We start from the raw sequence: 17075 nt of genomic DNA on the forward strand, positions 1-17075 counted from the left end.
TCTATCTATCTATCTATCTATGTTTATTCATTTATTTTTTATTTAGGCCAAGTTATTTATTTTTCAAGTTATGAAATATAGATGTGAATCATTAACCTAGATTTATTTAATTGGATGAATAAAAACATGTTTAAAGTGTGGAACATGTTTTTATGTTAATGATGAACTACAGATGTGGTTTTCTGCTGAGAATGTGAGAAATTACTTCACATATCCGCTAAAAATGACACAGAGACAAACTGGTAAAAAAAAAAAAAAAAAAAAAGTAGCATGGACATCTTTTTTTTGGGGGGGGGGGGGGGGAGGGGCAGATGTCTCTTGTTTGATATTTTGTGTTTAATGCAATAAAATTAATTATTCAGTTAATGTGAACATTGTTTCACACTACTCATGCTTCACTGACTACAAACCACATCAGGTCAAAGTGTTTGAGAAACAGGACTTACTTCCTGTTCGACGTTGCCATCAAACTTAACTTTGACATAGCAGCCAAGGAAATCTAAACACTTAGGTGTTTTCACACTAAGTATATTTTAAATGAACCAAACCTGTTCAGTGGAATGAAGATGGAAAGTGGACTTATATATAAACTAATATATATATATATATATATATATATATATATATATATATATATATATATATATATATATATATATATATATAATGATGTGGTCTGAGTAAGTTTAATTTCTATGTTTAGCAGGTCAGAAATGTTTTAGCACTGTTTTCACACTCAATTTTTTTTTTATAAAATAAAATAAAAATAAAGTTCTGAAACAATAAATATGTTGTTCATAATGAATGCCAAGAGTGTCAAGCATTAGTTCAAGCTTGAAAGTTTTTCAATTAATAATTTGGCTTTTAATTACATTTAGAGGCGGCTAGATGACTGCAGTGAATCATGGCTTTGAGAGTCAAAACAAAAAAACAACAACAACAAAAACATACGCAAACATTTGTTTCTTCTTTTTTGGCAGCTTTTTTGTTTGATATATTGTGTTAAATGCAATTCAATTAAATCATTTTTGGACCACTATATGGATAATTCATTTTCAATAAGAGGGACAGAAAATAATGAAAAGTGATCGAGAAACTAGTGTGTTTCATCGCTCTTCTCAAACTCTCTGAATCTCTAACAGAGAAACTATTTAAAGATACAATACCATACAACACCAAACTCATATTAACACAAACACGTCTGATTGAACTGAACTGCTGAAAATAATAAGTGTGAACTTCATAAACAGCAAGAGCACATGTTCACAGAGCCTCCATCTTTCACAAGCAGCTCAGATAAATACATGTTCTCTGAAACTCTGTATCTGATCCACACGCAACACATCATCACATTAATCTGAACAATAAAGAATTCATAGAGCCTCCTACACACAATCATAAATTTATCTTCAGCTGAACACTGTTAATAACAGAAAAACTGAAGATAGAGTAGAATATAATGAAATACTCACAGATCATGAGAGGCAGTGCACTGGAGCCCATACTGACACATTAACAGACTGTTTTAACAGTGATGCGTCTCTAAATCAGACACTTCCTGCATTTCACAGTTCAAGAAGAGATGAGGGAGGAGACACAACTCTACACAGAGACACAAAACAGGAAGAAAAAGAGATGCATTCTAAGATATTTACCTGCACTGTCAGTGCACGCAAGTTGTTAAAGCTGTTTTTGTCCTTGAAAAGACTGTTTCACAGAGAATGTCTCCAGTAATTGTTCTCACACTGCATTATTTTGTTGTTCACAGTCAGAGCTGCACACATTACAGACAGACAGTGAATAAAGTAAAACCATGAGGTGAATAATGTAGGCCTGTTCATGTAAGTTCTGCTCTTATTTGAGTTATCCTCACGTCAACAATAGCAGCGGCCTGGTTAATGACAACTAATCTACTTTTACACAAAGATTGAGATAATCAACAATAATCCAATGCATCTGGTATTAAATTCTGGCAATATCTACATATTTCCGTTCTATTTTTAGTTTATGAAAACACAGTTTCTGTAATACGATCAGACAAAAATCTGCAACCACTTTGTGTTCATGAAATTATTTTTGCATACATCACCATATTTCATATATAGCCTAGCTATAGAGATATATGAAGAAACTAAACCAATAGATTAAGTTTTTAGATATTTCACTTCTCTTTTGGTACGGTAATTGATTTAAACTCTTGTTATTAGGAGCCTGACCGGTTTTATGTTCCCCAATCCAAACAGCATAACTGTACCATGCAGATACAGTTAAAAAGTATTTCACATCATACAAGTTTAGTGATAAACACTCGTCACAACTTCACAGACTGGAGCAGGGACACTAAAAGCCGTTAAAAGGTGATTTCCTCAGGTAATGTGCTTGTTTATCTATCAATATAGACGGTTTCATCGGGCGCACGCGCCTGGACCTAAGTTAACTTCTGGTCTGTGTTGTGTATATCGGTCTGGCTGCGGTGCCATCTACAAACGCAGTTAAAGCCAAGGTGATGAGTAGACTGAAGTTGGGCTCAGGTGGTTGTGCTGCGGGATGTGTTTCCCATACATTTATTTATTTTTGGAGACTCGCCACAATTTTAAAACTGATCGATTTTCAAAAAGGCTTCGTTAAATAAACATGAGTAAAGTTACATTACGTAAAGTACTGCACGTTTAATAATAATTCCTTACATTTATGTTTAAATATCAAAACGAGGCACGGGTGTTTTTATATCGCTGTATTTCTGAAAGAAGACTTGCATGTTATATGTGTGATAAAGCAGCATGTGAGCGTACCAGCTCTGCTTCGTTTACAGCTGTCACTGGGGAAACCTCTATTTCTCGCGCTTTATGTCTATGCTTTAAAACATCTCCTGCTGGCAAATAATGAATTAGCATTTTCATTAAGTCCGCCTGATCCACACAGAAAACACATTTTGTTTGTTATCAAAAAATATCTACTCTAGAGGGACTTGGCTGTTGTTATTGATTCTATTTGGAGTCTACCGGAAGTTAAGTTAGGTCCACAAAAGCGCTCACGCGCATTAACGTTTGTTTATGTTGATGCCGTTGAAACCGTCTATAGAGAACAGGAACTATCAGAAGCCTCTCACTAGAAGTTTGCCTTCAGTTTTACTTTACTGTCAGATAACTTGTAAGAAAACGGAGACTCTTAAATGTGTAAATGAAAATGACATGCACATGTTGCTGGGGATCTTTTGCTCTTGTGATAGTATTTTGAGGTTTATAAACTATAGATGCAGAATTAGAATAACTATCTTCCCCATTCTGGTTAAAAATATAGAGCAGCCGTACATACATTTTCAATGGAGGAACAGAAAGCTCTCGGACTAAATCTAAAATATCTTCAACTGTGTTCCGAAGATGAACGGATGTCTTATGGGTTTGGAACGACATGAGTTACTAATGACATAATTTACATTTTTGGGTGAACTAACCCTTTAACTTACATTGGAAAGATTTTCATGACCTCTCGCCATCTTGGAAAAAAAGTCTTGTGATTTATTTCCACAAGATGATGCATGATGGGACACACTAAGCCTTGAATATCGCTCTGGAGTGTGGATTTAGTGTGTATTAAGAGCACCACTTATTTATTAATAAGATTCTTTCTAATCAAGTATAGTCAATGTGAACCTAGCCAGTGTAGGAAGAAAGATGCCTATGCGGCAGTGGTGGACAGAACCCAGATGAGAAATCCGTCGACTTAACCAGCCACACCAAAGCTAACAGGAGGAGAGCATTAAGAGACAGGGCAAGTGGAATTGAGTTCAAAATTAATTTTTTTCTGTCTCAATCCCGTGAATAGTGATCACAGTTAAAGTGAGTTCTGCAGATTTTTCTGTCAGTGGAGTGGTTTGTAGACATAAGTTGTAGTGAAAGCCACAGCATTTTGTGAGTTGTTTTTGTGTAATGGGCCTCATTTTTCTCATGCCATGGGTAGAAAAAAAAACTGCTATATGTCTCACATTTTTGCACTGGCTTCTTTAGCTCATCACTGAGAACACATTTGTGCATTGCTCACTTTAGAAGCATTATTTATTTTTTATTTTTTTAAGAAAATGACAGAAGTGTTAAGAGTCCTAAAGAATTGGTTGTGGTTTGACGTCGGTAATAAAAACATCTTCAAAGTAGTCCATGTGACATCAGAGGGTCAGTTAGAATTTGAAGAAACATCAAAAATACATTTGGGTGCAAAAATAACAAAAATTACTTTATTCTGTTGTGAGCATGTTCACAAAACTGCAGTTTAGTGATGTCTGGTTCGCGAATGAATCATTCGATTTAACCGGTTTTTCTTGAACCAGTTCACCAAATCGAACTGAATCATTTGAAAAGATTCATGTCTCCAATAAACATTAATCCACAAATGACTTAAGCTGTTAACTTTTTAACATGGCGATGTTTCCCGAGTCGCAAAGAGGACCACCTGAGCTTTGCCAAAAATTCTCCATATCTGCGTCACCACCTCGGGCTGAAGCTTCCATTCCCCGGGCCTCGGCCACTGCCTCGACAGTTTGTCTGCTCCCACATTTAACTTCTCATGAATATACACTGCTCTGAATGAGAGAAGTTTACCACAAGGATCTGATGTGCCAGCTTGTACAAGGGGCCCGAATGCAGACCTCTGTGGTGATTGATATAAGAGACCACCGATGTGTTTTAGTGTTTGATAGATGGCTAGCATCTCTAGACAATTGATATGCCATGTCAGATGGCGACCGCTCCACAGACCACGGGCAGGGTGGTCACTCATGACTGCACCCCAACCAGTGAGGGACACTTCCATCGCTAGTGTTACACGGCGACAAGGAGCTCCCAGCACCGGACCCTGATTCAAGAACCAAAGTTTCTTCCACATGTATAAGGCACGGAGGCATGGCAGCGTGACCTTGATCGTTTGAAGTGGATTGCCCCTCGGGGAAAATCCCTTGGTCTTGAGCCACCACTGTAGGGGTCTCATGTACAGCAGGCCAAGGGGTATCATGTTGGACTCAGCTGCCATCACACCCAACAATCTCTGAAATTATTTAAACAGTGAGTGACTGGCCTTCTATGACTCTCTTGAATGACATGAGGATCGACTCGATACGAGCAGGGGAAAGACGTGCCTGCATCGTGGTCGAATCCCACACTACGCCTAGATAGGTGGTTCTCTGAACTGGAGAATGTACAATTTTCTGGCGTTTAGTTTCAAACCCCACTCCCCCATGTCAGTAAGAATGACAATGCGATGTCGAACCGCCATGTGCTCTGATTGAGCTAGAATCAACCAATCGTTGATATCATTTCGATTGCGGGGTGAGAGTGCAAGGCCGAATGGAAGAACTCGATATCGGTAGGTTTCGGCCCGAAAGCGAACCTCAGAAACTTCCTGTATTGTGGAAGGATGGAGACATAATTACACTGATATATATATAATGATGTGGTCTGAGTAAGTTTAATTTTCATGTTTAGCAGGTCAGAAATGTTCAAGCACTGTTTTCACACTCAAAAAATAATAATAAAATAAAATAAAAAATAAAGTTCTGAAACAATAAATATGTTGTTCATAATGAATGCCAAGAGTGTCAAGCATTAGTTCAAGCTTGAAAGTTTTTCAATTAATAATTTGGCTTTTAATTATATTTAGAGGCGGCTAGATGACTGCAGTGAATCATGGCTTTGAGAGTCAAAACAAAAAAACAACAACAACAAAAACATACGCAAACATTTGTTTCTTCTTTTTTGGCAGCTTTTTTGTTTGATATATTGTGTTAAATGCAATTCAATTAAATCATTTTTGGACCACTATATGGATAATTCATTTTCAATAAGAGGGACAGAAAATAATGAAAAGTGATCGAGAAACTAGTGTGTTTCACCGCTCTTCTCAAACTCTCTGAATCTCTAACAGAGAAACTATTTAAAGATAAAATACCATACAACACCAAACTCATATTAACACAAACACGTCTGATTGAACCGAACTGCTGAAAATAATAAGTGTGAACTTCATAAACAGCAAGAGCACATGTTCACAGAGCCTCCATCTTTCACAAGCAGCTCAGATAAATACATGTTCTCTGAAACTCTGTATCTGATCCACACGTAACATATCATCACATTAATCTGAACGATAAAGAATTCATAGATCCTCCTACACACAATCATAAATTTATCTTCAGCTGAACACCGTTAATAACAGAAAAACTGAAGATAGTGTAGAATATAGTGAAATACTCACAGATCATGAGAGGCAGTGCACTGGAGCCCATACTGACACATTAACAGACTGTTTTAACAGTGATGCGTCTCTAAATCAGACACTTCCTGCATTTCACAGTTCAAGAAGAGATGAGGGAGGAGACACAACTCTACACAGAGACACAAAACAGGAAGAAAAAGAGATGCATTCTAAGATATTGAGCTGCTCTTTCAGTGCAAGCAAGTTGTTAAAGCTGTTTTTGTTCTTGAAAAGACTGTTTCACAGAGATTGTCTCCAGTAATTGTTCTCACACTGCATTATTTTATTGTTCACAGTCAGAGCTGCACACATTACAGACAGACAGTGAATAAAGTAAAACCATGAGGTGAATAATGTAGGCCTGTTCATGTAAGTCCTGCTCTTATTTGAGTTATCCTCACGTCAACAATAGCAGCGGCCCAGTTAATGACAACTAATCTACTTTTACACAAAGATTGAGATAATCAACAATAATCCAATGTATCTGGTATTAAATTCTGGCAATATCTACATATTTCCTGTAATACAGTCAGACAAAAATCTGCAACCACTTTGTGTTCATGAAATTATTTTTGCATACATCACCCTATTTCATATATAGCCTATAAAGACTTTGCAGCAACAATAATCCAGAATCAAAACCCAGTGTGATTGATGCTATAGAAATATATGAAGAAACTAAACCAATAGATTAAGTTTTAAGATATTTCACTTCTCTTTTGGTACGGTAATTGATTTAAACTCTTGTTATTAGGAGCCTGACCAGTTTTATGTTCCCCGATCCAAACAGCATAACTGTACCATGCAGATACAGTTAAAAAGTAATTCACATCATACAAGTTTAGTGATAAACACTTGCCACAACTTCACAGACTGGAGCAGGGACACTAAAAGCCATTAAAAGGTGATCGCCTCAGGTAATGTGCTTGTTTATCTATCAATATAGAGAACAGGAACTATCAGAAGCCTCTCACTAGAAGTTTGCCTTCAGTTTTACTTTACTGTCAGATCAATTATAAGAAAACAGAGACTCTTAAATGTGTAAATGAAAATGACATGCATATGTTGCTGGGGATCTTTTGCTCTTGTGATAGTATTTTGAGGTTTATAAACTATAGATGCAGAATTAGAATAACTATCTTCCCCATTCCCTATCTGTCGGTCACTATGAGTTATGTCGACCGACAAATGGGGTCTCACTTGGGAGGCCAATCATCTCTGATTTTAAGAGAAAACGCCAATGAAATTGGCAAGTGGATTAACACACCTGAGCCACTCCCCGTGCCAGCGGGTATAAATAGGGCGACAGGTGCATCCACTCATTAGATTTTTGCTTCGGAGCCGAGTAGTTGATGTCAAGAAGTCGCTACAAAGCCATCATCTTTGTTTTGTTTGAAGCTGTTCCTGGTCGGTGTGACGGCGCGTTACAGCAGTGTCCCTGCGAGACGGCGATTCCCCTGGGCGCTTCGGCTAAAAGAGACAGTTTCTAAAAGAGCAAATCACGGACGATTCGCGTCTTTTTCAAGATGCCGTTTCGTCCGTGTCCTTCTGGATGCGGTCGTTTCCTGTCTTCGGTTGACGGTCACGAGCGTTGTCTGCAGTGTCTGGGCGTCGAACACGCTGAGGCTGCGCTCGTGGATGATTCATGCGTCTACTTTGGGCGTATGAACATGGCAGCGCTGCGATCGCGTCTCTCACTCCTCAAGGGGAGTGCAGCAGACCCCTCTGTCGCCACCCGTCCCGGTCTCTCTGGCTCGAGCAGAGGGCCGCCGGCTGGCGCTCTGGGAGATCTGAGGATCACAGTGAGAGCTTCTCCGCCGGGCCACGCCCCACGGACCTCTCACTTGTCACGCAGCGACTGTCCCGTGCAGCTGCCGATTGATTCCATTGATGCCAGTCTCACAGCGGTCCCAGCGTGTCTTTCGGTGCGCCGCCCGAAGACCAGATGTCGATTGCTGCATCGGGGGATGGGTTATCGACCTCTGAGGATGAAGGTTCGGCGGGGCTGCCCCCCTCGGGTGTTGTCGCTGCTGCCGAATCGGACTTGGAGTTGTCGGCCATGCTTGCCCGGGCAGCCGTGAGTATCGGGCTGGAGGTGACTACACCGCCCAGTCCCGAGCCCTCGCAGCTGGATGATTGGTTTCTCGGCGCGGGACGCGGCTCACAACCTCGTTCTGCTCCGGTGCCTTTCTTCCCGGAGGTGCATGAAGAGGTTACGAAGTCGTGGACGGCCCCTTTCACGGCCAGAAGCCGCTCCTCTCCCTCTTCCATCCTCACCACCCTCGACGGCGGGGCAGCCAGGGGGTACGTAGAGGTTCCCCAGGTGGAGAGGGCGGTTGCGGTGCACCTGTGCCCGCAAAACGCCGCCACTTGGAGGAATCGTCCGCGTCTCCCGTCCAAGGCCTGTAAGCTGTCGGCCGCACTCGCTGCCAAGGCTTACAGTGCTGCGGGCCAAGCTGCCTCTGCCCTGCATGCCATGGCTATCCTGCAGGTACACCAAGCCAAGGCACTCAAAGCAATGCACGAGGGTGGTACTGACCCGGGGTTGATGCAGGAGCTGCGCACGGCGACTGACTTCGCCTTACGGGCGACGAAGTTCACGGCGCGGTCCCTCGGGAAGCCGATGTCCACGCTGGTGGTCCAGGAGCGGCATCTCTGGCTGAACCTGGCTGAGATGAGGGACATCGACAAAGCTCGCTTTCTCGATGCTCCCATCTCCCAGGCAGGCCTGTTCGGTGACACTGTCGAGGACTTTGCCCAGCAGTTCTCGGCGGTACAGAAGCAGACTGAGGCCATCCAGCACATCCTGCCCCGACGTGTCTCTCCGGCTGCCACCGTTCCGTCGCGGGTAGCGCCTCAGCCTGCTCGTCGCCGTGGGCGCCCCCCTGCGCCCTCCACACCAGCTCCGCCCCATGCTGAGAGTTCTTCGAGGCCGGCGCGTCGAGCCCCGCGCAGGAGAGCAGCGCCCCTCACTCTCACCCACGACGCCCCCTTTCGCCAGCGGCCAAGAGGTCACGGTTCGGTACGCAACGCCTCTCCACACGTCTCTGGCCAGTTCCTCCGGGAACACAGGGAGTGTGGTTGCGATGACCCAGGACGCAATGCCTTCTGGGCCTTCCAGCACGACTCCCCATCGCTGCACCACTGCGGGTATGTCGACTGTCCCTTTGGTGCCACTTGTACGGAATCTGGGAGCGTGGCTTGCGCTGCCCAACCCGTCACGCTGGCTCATCCGGACGGTCCGACTCGGCTATGTGATTCAGTTCGCCCGGCGACCCCCCAAGTTCAATGGCGTGCTCGAGACTTCGGTGGCAGTCCAGGACGCCCCTGTTTTGCGTGAGGAGATTGCTGTCCCGCTGGCGAAGGATGCAATCGAGCCGGTCCCTCCAGCCGAGATGAGGACGGGGTTTTACAGCCCTTACTTCATCGTGCCCAAGAAAAGCGGTGGCCTTCGACCTATCCTGGATCTGCGAGTCTTGAATCGGGCTCTACACAAGCTCCCGTTCAGGATGTTGACGCAGAAACGCATTATCAAATGCATCCAGCCCCAGGACTGGTTTGCAGCGATCGACCTGAAAGACGCGTACTTTCATGTCTCTATCCTCCCTCGTTACAGACCGTTCCTGCGCTTTGCTTTCGAGGGTCAGGCATGGCAGTACAAGGTCCTCCCCTTCGGGCTCTCCCTGTCCCCCCGTGTCTTCACGAAGGTCGCGGAGGGCGCCCTTGCCCCACTCTGGGAAGTGGGCATCAGGATCCTCAACTATCTCGACGACTGGCTCATTATGGCCCGGTCCCGAGAAGAGTTGTGCGATCACAGGGACTTCGTGCTTCGGCACCTCAGTCAGTTGGGGCTTCAGGTCAACCCTCGGCGTCAGACTTGGCGGAGCAGTCTGTCACCAGGCCCAGTACTGGCGTAAGCATGCCCGGAGCCGGTCAGCCCCTGTACTGGGCTAGGTGTCCATATGGCTGGGTTCCCTACGGGTAATCCCATATGTGTATTCTTCCATGGTAAGGTTTCCCTCTTGGCAAACCCGTGTCTTCCCTTGACAGATCGTTCTGTCAGTCTCTTCTGGCAGCCGTTCCATCCCTACTCCAAGGTAGGACCTGCCTCAGAGACCCCTTCCAGATGTAGTACTGCCCCCTGGGTCAGTCCATATCGGTATAGCCACATGTCACCTCCCTACGGGTAGGATGTGGTCTCCGTAGCGGCCTTTCCTAAGGCTCGCTTCCCCATTGTCTTGCCAGCTGAAAGAACAAATAGGGAAGATTTGAAGCAATCTTTCACCGAAGGTTGAAATCCCTTCCATTTACTTATGTGGGCGGAACAGCAGCATGGCCTTCTCCAGCAGCGATGTACTCACCCTTTGGCCCCTTCGGTACCAAGGTCAGTGAATTTGCGCTGGGGCTTTGGGAAGGTTACGAACTTAAGCGTAGCTTTTGTGGCACGCCAAGACTTGTCAACAATTGCAGCGCCTCAGGGTTGTGACGAGGTTCAGGTTATGGCGTTTTCCATAGGACCCCATTTGTCGGTCGACATAACTCGTAGTGACCGACAGATAGGGAATGTCTCGGTTACGTACGTAACCCTCGTTCCCTGATGGAGGGAATGGAGACATTATGTCCCCATGCCACAACCTTGAACCATTTGCTGTTGCCGGGACACGTTCTCGGCTCCTCAGCGTAAAACCTAATGAGTGGATGCACCTGTCGCCCTATTTATACCCGCTGGCACGGGGAGTGGCTCAGGTGTGTTAATCCACTTGCCAATTTCATTGGCGTTTTCTCTTAAAATCAGAGATGATTGGCCTCCCAAGTGAGACCCCATTTGTCGGTCGACATAACGTCTCCGTTCCCTCCATCAGGGAACGAGGGTTACGTACGTAACCGAGACGTTCTGGTTAAAAATATAGAGCAGCCGTACATAAATTTTCAATGGAGGAACAGAAAGCTCTCGGACTAAATCTAAAATATCTTCAACTGTGTTCCGAAGATGAACGGATGTCTTATGGGTTTGGAACGACATGAGTTACTAATGACATAATTTACATTTTTGGGTGAACTAACCCTTTAACTTACATTGGAAAGATTTTCATGACCTCTCGCCATCTTGGAAAAAAAGTCTTGTGATTTATTTCCACAAGATGATGCATGATGGGACACACTAAGCCTTGAATATCGCTCTGGAGTGTGGATTTAGTGTGTATTAAGAGCACCGCTTATTTATTAATAAGATTCTTTCTAATCAAGTATAGTCAATGTGAACCTAGCCAGTGTAGGAAGAAAGATGCCTATGCGGCAGTGGTGGACAGAACCCAGATGAGAAATCCGTCGACTTAACCAGCCACACCAAAGCTAACAGGAGGAGAGCATAAAGAGACAGGGCAAGTGGAATTGAGTTCAAAATTAATTTTTTTCTGTCTCAATCCCGTGATTAGTGATCACAGTTAAAGTGAGTTTTGCAGATGTTTCTGTCAGTGGAGTGGTTAATAGACATAAGTTGTAGTGAAAGCCACAGCATTTTGTGAGTTGTTTTTGTGTAATGGGCCTCATTTTTCTCATGCCATGGGTAGAAAAAAAAAACTGCAATACGTCTCACATTTTTGCACTGGCTTCTTTAGCTCATCACTGAGGACACATTTGTGCATTGCTCACTTTAGAAGCATTATTTATTTATTTTTTTTTTTTTTAAGAAAATGACAGAAGTGTTAAGAGTCCAAAAGAATTGGTTGTGGTTTGACGTCGGTAATAAAAACATCTTCAAAGTAGTCCATGTGACATCAGAGGGTCAGTTAGAATTTGAAGAAACATCAAAAATACATTTGGGTGCAAAAATAACAAAAATTACTTCATTCTGTTGTGAGCATGTTCACAAAACTGCAGTTTAGTGATGTCTGGTTCGCGAATGAATCATTCGATTTAACCGGTTTTTCTTAACCAGTTCACCCAATCGAACTGAATCATTTGAAATAATTAATGTCTCCAATAAGCATTAATCCACAAATGACTTAAGCTGTTAACTTTTTAATGTGGCGATGTTTCTCGAGTCGCAAAGAGGTCCACCTGAGCTTTGCCAAAAATTCTCCATATCTGCGTCACCACCTCGGGCTGAAGCTTCCATTCCCCTGCCTCGACAGTTTGTCTGCTCCCACATTTAACTTCTCATGAATATACACTGCTCTGATTAAGAGAAGTTTACCACAAGGATCTGATGTGCCAGCTTGTACAAGGGGCCCAAATGCAGACCTCTGTAGTGGTTGATATAAGAGACCACCGATGTGCTGTCTGTGTGCACCAACACATGGTGACCCCTCAGGTCTGGGAGGAAGTATTTTAGTGTTTGATAGATGGCTAGCATCTTTAGACAATTGATATGCCATGTCAGATGGTGACCGCTACACAGACCATGGGCAGGGTGGTCATTCATGACCGCACCCCAACCAGTGTGGGACGTATCTTTCGCTAGTATTACACCGCGACAAGGAGCTCCCAGCACCGGACCCTGATTCAAGAACCAAAGTTTCTTCCACATGTCTAAGGCACGTAGGTATCGCAGCGTGACCTTGATAGTTTGTAGTGGATTGCCCCTTGGGGAAAATCCCTTGGTCTTGAGCCACCACTGTAGGGGTCTCATGTACAGCAGGCCAAGAGGTATCATGTTGGACTCAGCTGCCATCAGACCCAACAATCTCTGAAATTATTTAAACAGTGAGTGACTGGCCTTCTTTGACTCTCTTGACTGACATGAGGATCGACTCGATACGAGCAGGGGAAAGACGTGCCTGCATCGTGGTCGAATCCCACACTACGCCTAGATAGGTGGTTCTCTGAACTGGAGAAAGTACACTTTTCTGCCGTTCAGTCTCAAACCCCACTCCCCCATGTCAGCGAGAACGACAACCCAATGTTGAACCGCCATGTGCTCTGATTGAGCTAGAATCAACCAATCGTTGATATAATTTCGATTGCGGGGTGAGAGTGCAAGGTCGAATGGAAGAACTCGATATCGGTAGGTTTCGGCCCGAAAGCGAACCTCAGAAACTTCCTGTATTGTGGAAGGATGGAGACATAATTACACTTATTATTCCTAGAATTAATTATTATATATTCCTAATAATTATTATTATATACAGTATGTTTATATATTGCTTGCATACACTATAAAGGAATCATCTCATTTCTCTTCTGTCCTTTCATTTAAAAATACTTTTTCAATTATATTTCTTTTTTTTTTTCTTGTGGTTAAGTTTGAACTCCTCTAAACTTTTACCCTTTTTTATATGCTTGTATATGCTTGAATAATATCAATAATTAATTTCTGTAGCTTGTGTGATTTTTCTATGTGGTGAATATCATCACTTTAAACCAGAGCTGATCGTATTCTTCTGGTGTGATTTGGTTTGTTTATCATGCATCTTAATTTAAGAATTTGAATCTCAAAGTCTGTTTTAAAAATAATTGTATAGCTTCTAGCTCTTTTTTGTAGGAAGATGCTGATCATCTCTACTTCGGGGTGGCAGTGGCTCAGTGGTTCATGTAGGCTGTCTACAAACCGGAAGGTTGGTGGTTCAATCCCCTGCTCCACCTGACCAAGTGTCGAGGTGTCCCTGAGCAAGACACCTAACCCCAGCTGCTCCTGACGAGCTGGATGGAGCCCTGCATGGCTGACACCGCAGTCGGTGTGTATGGGTGAATGTGAGGCAACTTGTAAAGCGCTTTGGATGGCCATGTGGTCTGTTGAAAGCGATATATAAATGCAGTCCATTTACCATTTTGTCATGAAGATATAAGTCAGGAGTCTCTTCAGGAATCATAATGCTGGACTGTGACTGACTCCACGAGGTAACCTCACATAAGTGTTACTTCATGGTTTCCTCATCAGGATCTGATCTGCGTGGCTCATATCTGCTGAAGGATGCTAAAAACATAATCATGTCCTCCAGCTCAGGAAACAGACATTACTCTAACTAATAATGATGAACTGCCCACCATATGGTGTTTCATTTTGTTCATAACAATAACTGCATAATCAACCCGAATCCTCAAAAATAAATATGAATAATAAAATAAAATAAATAAATAAAATAAATAATTAAAAATATATATATATATATATAAACTTCTTCCGTCTTAATGGCAAAACACAAGCATTAATTTGTAACTATCAACAAAGTGCTAGTTACACTTTATCATTTTATACTATTTATTCTTTATTTTGAACAATTTAATTGCTGTGATAACTTTAAGTTATGAATTGTGTTAAACAACAGTGCTCACTGGTAAAAGTGTTTTACTATATATTATAGATAGATTTGTTTGCTCTCATGCGTACAGATAATACAGTGTATATGTATCTCTAAAGTAGCTGAATCAAGCACGTGTGTAAGCAGTTCACTCAGATTCATTTCTGAAGCAATGCAAGCGTCACTGTGTCTGCTGCTGTGAATCTCTTTTAGCCGTCTGTTGTCTTCACTGCACTCAGAGACCTTTAACAGATAAAACAGATACAAGATGATGCATTATGATCTGAATACTTCAGATCTCTGATTTGAGCTCTTTCTGACAATGATCTACAGTTTTGAGATCATAATGGACTTCAAAATTAACTGAATCACTTAAAGCAGATTTATAATTTAAAATTTTAACCTCTGTTTATCAATTTGCACTGGCTACCAATAGCTGCTTGTATAAAATTCAAGGCACTGATGTTTCCCTACAAAACTACCACTGGCTCTGCACCCATTTACCTAAATGTATTACTTCAGACTTATATGGCCTCTAGAAGCTTGCGTTCTGCAAGTGAACATCGCTTGATTGTGCCATCCCAAAAAAGCACAAAGTCACCTTTACGGACTTTTAAATTAAATGTTCCCTTCTGGTGGAATGACCTCCCCAACTCAATCCGAGCAGCTGAGTCCTCTTCCATCTCTTCCATCTTTATTTGATCCTCTAACTTTAACACTCACTATTCTAATTCTATTCTTATAAAAAGATCTAACTACCTTTCTAATCTTTTTGTTTTCTATTTTCCTTTTATTAATTATGCAATTGTATGCGTGTGTGTGTGTGTGTGTGTGTGTGTGTGTGTGTGTGTGTGTGTAAAGACCTCTAACACTAGCTTCTATTCTTGTTTTATTCTATCTGTTTTCTTTTTATTATATTATTTAAAATCACATGCTACGTGTACTGTGTTAACCTAACTGAGACTTATTATATCACTTATATATATCATTGCTCTTTTTGTTGTTTTTGATTGATTCCACTGTCTTCATCTGTAAGTCACATTGGATAAAAGCGTCTGCTAAATGAATAAATGTAATTGTAATGTAAAATAACCAATATATTCCACAATATACGACAACAAGTGCAAATTGTGAGCTTGCTGTCAGTTATTATAAAATTATTGTAACAGAAGTACTGTTTTATTTAATTTTTTGGTTACCCTTCTTCCTCATAGGTTGAGCATAAGTTGCATCACCAACTCCAGCATCAGCATCTGAAGAATACAAATCATCAGTGTTAAAATAAAGACACTTATTGTGATAAACTATTTTAATTAGTGTTATTTTTAACTGATGATTGATTTTGACAGATGACTCTATTGTCCAGTTGTAGTAAAGAGTTGTTGTTTTTTACCTTTATCCACATATGACCATAAGACCTCTGTATATGTGACCTCCGAATATGTCTCTGGATCAACTAAAAAAAACATGTCAACATTAATGAATGATATTTGCTGATTATGAATGGTATGTGTTAAGATAGTTTAAAACTCAACCTTTGTGTCTCTTCTTTACTTCAGTCACGTCGTCATAATCATGATCAGCATCTGCTGGACATCGAACAAACATATGAGGATGAAAGATGAAAAGTAAAACAGTAAGAAAATAATAATTTTGTATGAAGCTTAAAGGGATGGTAAAAAGAATATTTATTTTGAAGAATGCTGGAGTCCAAAGTATTGATTTATTTAAAAAAAAATGTTTTGTTTTGTTCCATAGATGTCAAAGTTATATACATTTGAAACGACAAAAGTAATTATGGGTAAGTTGAGATTCTGCAGATTGATTTGGGACTGATCTCTGGTTAATGTTACGCTGCTGATCTAGAATAGAAACAAAGAGCATTATGGTCACTCAAGAGTATCTGCAGTGATTACACTGACTCTTTCTGCTGATATTGAGATCTTCTCATGAGCCTTTATTCATAAACTGTATCTTTCATGTGTTTCTGTTCAGTTGTATTAATCATGTCATGAACACCTTTGTTCTTCTTGTATCTCCACAGCAGCAGCAGAGAGATGAAGATCAACAAGAAAACAATCGATCCCACAACCACAGCAGTGACCGGAAGAAAAGATGAAGCTGTGAGACAGAAGAACATAAACGTTCAGATCTGATCGTAGGTCACATACTGTGTGATAAAATTACAAAGGTACATACAATCAGTCATTATTTCCAGACTTCTGACTTTACACTCATGTCCCCGCTGGATATAACACTAATGTCATCAGAAAGATAGCATTTATGTTTATGTGTCCGGAACATTCTATAATAAACCCTGTTTTCCTAAAAGCAGATATGTTAACTTTTTTTGTGCATCAGAGTATCATTGTACTGTAGGTGCATAGTCCTGGATTCATTTAACGTGGCAGGAAAAATTGGTTCTTCTTAAATGTGAGTTTAATCAAAACACAAAATTACAAAATTCAGTTGGTTCTTATATCCTATGATATTGCATTTTGAAACTCCTTTAACTTGTGTTTCCTTAAACGTTTAAACAAGTTTTATCCACAAATGACAGCAAGACGGTAAGAAAACGGTTTCTTCCTTATT

General features: G+C 41.6%; 1 protein-coding gene and 1 long non-coding RNA gene across 2 annotated transcripts in view; one reads left to right on the forward strand and one right to left on the reverse strand.

Moving 5' to 3' along the window:
• The window catches only part of LOC127962297 (uncharacterized), a 315639-nt gene that overhangs the window by 145664 nt on the left and 152900 nt on the right, over positions 1-17075 (forward strand). The window lies entirely within an intron of this gene.
• The window catches only part of LOC127962237 (leukocyte immunoglobulin-like receptor subfamily B member 1), a 238583-nt gene that overhangs the window by 48954 nt on the left and 172554 nt on the right, over positions 1-17075 (reverse strand). The gene's annotated exons all lie outside the window — the stretch shown is intronic.

This window comes from Carassius gibelio, chromosome B7, assembly GCF_023724105.1.
Source record: "Carassius gibelio isolate Cgi1373 ecotype wild population from Czech Republic chromosome B7, carGib1.2-hapl.c, whole genome shotgun sequence".
Classification (NCBI taxonomy): domain Eukaryota; kingdom Metazoa; phylum Chordata; class Actinopteri; order Cypriniformes; family Cyprinidae; genus Carassius; species Carassius gibelio.